The following is a 3,925-nucleotide window of genomic DNA, read 5'->3' on the forward strand; positions in this document are numbered from 1 at the left end:
TAACCTTGCGTTCAGAAAACAATCAGTGCGGCTCCTACCTGAGAGCTCTTCAGCAGGATGAGTGATGAAAACTCCTTACTTGGAAGGGGGGTTCCAGGACCAGGAACGCCTGATGGGAGAAAGAAGGCAACGGCAGAAGGTGGAGGTTGGATTGGGATCTCCGCCTCTCTTCTCCGCTGCGGTGCTAGGAAAGGCCGGTAAGTGCGGAATACGGTTCTGAAGGAATCCTCGAGCATGAACCGCGGTCCACAGCCTTGGGCGCCTCCACACACCCAGGGCCTCCGAGTTAGAGGCACAGGTGATGATGAATAGACAGGATCGAATCCGGAATTACGCACTACCCGACGTGCGAGTTGCTTCCCCTTATAGACACGGCTCCGCCTTCACTCCCTGGGCATTCTGGGAGTTGTAGGCCATGCAACTTTGTCGATCCTCATAATAACGTTGTTGAAACCTTCGTTTTTTCAGTGAATTTCCATGTATTTTTTAATTCTATTTCCTAAAAATAATGTCCCTGTAACCTTTGGTTTTTTAAGTTAATTTCTAAGATTGTTTAAATTCCATTTCCTAACTGTAACATCCCTGTACCTTTATCTTTTTAAGTGAATTTCTATGTTTCTTAGCTAGTAGTCACGTTTGCAGAGTGGTGGAGAAAGGGGATGGGGCCTCCGAAGATCTCTCCACAATGCCGCTGTACGGGACTTACTGGAGGTAATAGGAGGGGTTCCTGACCCTCAAGGATCTTCAGCATTCAAGGGGACGTTATCCAGCAGTGTGCCAGGAGGTGCATTTTCAGACTGGTGGAGAAAGGGGGCGGTGCCTCAGATGACCCCTCAGTATTCCCACTGTGTGGGACTTCCTGGAGGCAACAGGAGAGGTAGTTGACACCCAAGTATCCTAAGGGGACTACACCCCCAGCTAGTAGTGTGTCTGGAGGCATGTTTGCAGAGTCATGGTGAAAGGTGGAGGGAGCTCCATCAACTTTCCAGGGCCATCTTTTTTTTTAAAATAAAAATGTTTCATTTTATTAGGGACCCCCTTCCCTTGGCCGATTTCAGCCCTGGGGCCAGGCCTCTTGCAATGGTGGAGGGGGCTGCAAGGTTCCCTCACTAGCTATTTTTGTCCCTGTGACCCTAACCCTTGGGGCCAAATTTAGCCCAGGTGCCCCATCCCCTGAGGCCTACCCATTTGTTCTGGGTGCACTCAGGGTCCCAGTCTCCAATGGGACCACGGGTGGAGCCTGAATGCCCCTGCGGTCCCTGCCGACTCTCTGCCTCCTGTGGTTGGCAGCATTGCTTTCAGACAGAGGCAGCTGCTGGAAAGGCAGCTCCAGTATGACTGAATGCAATTCTGCCCCACTTTCAGAAAGCAAGAGCATTTTCTATGCTCTCTTTTGCTGAAAGTGGAACATTTGCTGTGACTTGGCAAGAGTAGTAAAGCTCCCACCAAGCCAAAGTATACAGATATATCTTGGGGGTGGGCACCTCAGGACACAGTAGGAGCCGGCCCTGGGGGTTGTTGGTCGCCAGGGCCATCTATGGCTCCTTTCTTGTTGACATTGGCCCTGGGAAGATGGTGGTTCCTGGGGCCTGATGGGATCCTTGAGTCCCTCCATTACAAATATAAAAGCCCCAGGGATGTGGTGATCACCAGGGCATGGGGGTCAGGAGGCTCCCCTATTGTTTTATTGAATGAGGCCCCTGAAGGTGGTGGTTTCTTCATTAATACCTCATAATTATACCATACCATCAATGTAATGTTTAGAATTCAGCACTTGAAATAAAATAACAAATGTAATATACACTTTCCAATTAATTTTAATTGTAGTATAAAAGAATCAACCCTATATCAGCTTAACTATGTTATATAAAATATTAGGAAGTCTATTGAATATGAATATACTAACCACAGTGTGATTTCAGATGTGTCATAAAGTAATTGACATTAGTCAATGAAAAAGTAAATGAAAGAAATCAGTGCAAATTTAAATGTTTGATTATCAGCGTGTAAATGTCAATCTTCAAATGTGGATACCACACATGGGAATGATTGATTGATACAAACTCACAACCCTTTTCCCAGTACAAATCAGTGAGATTCTCAGGGGCACATTTATGAGAGATTGGCATAAGACAGTGCTGCAAGTCATTTTGATGCTCTGCCCTACGCCAATTAGAACGGGCAGGGAAGCACCCTATTTACAAGATACAATGCATTCCTGTCTTTTCAGCCAGCACAGGCACACAATTAGCTGTGCGCCAATGCAGACATCCATGCACCATGGCGCAAGGGTGTCTGTGTTGTTTGCAGGAATGCTTTTGTGCAGTAAGGGACACCTTCCTGCACGAAAAACAATTATTAAAGGCATTTTCCTCATTCGTCGATATGCTTGTTTTAGGAAGCGCAAGGTTTTGGAAACACCCACAGCAGCAGCCATGGAATGTCTCTTTGCCACAGAGTATGGCAAGGCAGCTACTTGCGCTGCTATGCCTTACTCCATATCTACAAGGCCATGTAAAGTCACGCAAAGCCTTTTCACAGCTGAGTAGTACACGTCCAATTTTCTTTTTAAAGTTCAATCCCAGTGTAGAAGGGAAAAGTGAATGAGGTGGCTGCTTCTTGTTATTAGACTTGCCTTTCAGTGTTTTTGCAAATTGGTTGTCAGTTTAGTGCATGTGAAGGTGCTTGGTAGTGATGATTCTCCTGCAGAGCATACATCTCACCCTGTCCAGCTGCACCATTTGTTAACACTGTCCAAGTGTGGGCCCAACTTTCATCGACCACCAGTGTTCATTTCTGTCACAACATTGTAGTTTCACAGACTGCTCCCCTAAGTGCATTTCATAAACCAATGGCCATTCTATCCATTTGTGATCCTTTCTCACAACCCAACTAAGTAAGTCTATTCATCTCTCAATCAGTATAAGCTTCTCACATTGCTCATCGATCCAAGGTTCTCACATTACCCACCAGAGCTGTCTATTACATTGAAATCAAAAATATTGTTGTTAGAAATAAAGATTTTTACCTATACTGTAAAAATATATTGTTATATATCAAAAATATCAATTCACACACTATCAACTACAATATTATTGACAAAATAATGAAATGATCATTAATAAATAGATAAAAAAATACATTTTTTACTTAAAACAATGACTTCAAATAAACCCAAAACTTGTTATACACATATTTTTTATATTTTTTTAATTTATTTTTTTGTGCATGATTACTATTAGAATACTGTATTACATACATACATACATATATACATTAAGACATATATTAATGCAGTGAATATAAGATTAAATCTCACGCTATACAATATGCACATTATTTTTAATAAACTTTTCATCCCCCTCCCTACCCTCCCATCCCCGGGGTTGGACATAGGAATCGTATACATAATACTAACAAAAACTAACTCAAGTTAAATTAAATTTATTTACCTCTTGAGCCATATAGCCAGTGGTTCCCATATTCTTAAACCTTTCCTTCGAGCATGAACCCCTCTATTCTGATAAATAGCTTTTTCAAAATAATAATGAGATATTAAACATGTTAACCATTGATGAAATCCTGGTGGGGATGCGTCTAACCAAGCTGATGCTAAACAAAGCCGATATATTGCCATACAAATGAAGACCAGTTGTTCTCCCGGTTTTCCTCGGCTCTCCTTATCCACCCCAAGGCAAATTAGAGAAGGTGAAAGATCAAAGTCCCTTCCGAGCATTTCTCTTATAAAATATGTGATCTGTTGTTTCAAATTACTTAATTTATTACATGAAGCAAACATGTGACTGAGATCTGCCTGGTAGAATGAACATCTAGGGCAGAAAGTCCCCTTCCCTTTCCCCCATTTCGCAATTCTTTTTGGAGTATAATATAATGAGAAGCAGGATTTATAATACTGGACTTGTAG

Source organism: Triturus cristatus, chromosome 12, assembly GCF_964204655.1.
Source record: "Triturus cristatus chromosome 12, aTriCri1.1, whole genome shotgun sequence".
NCBI lineage: Eukaryota > Metazoa > Chordata > Amphibia > Caudata > Salamandridae > Triturus > Triturus cristatus.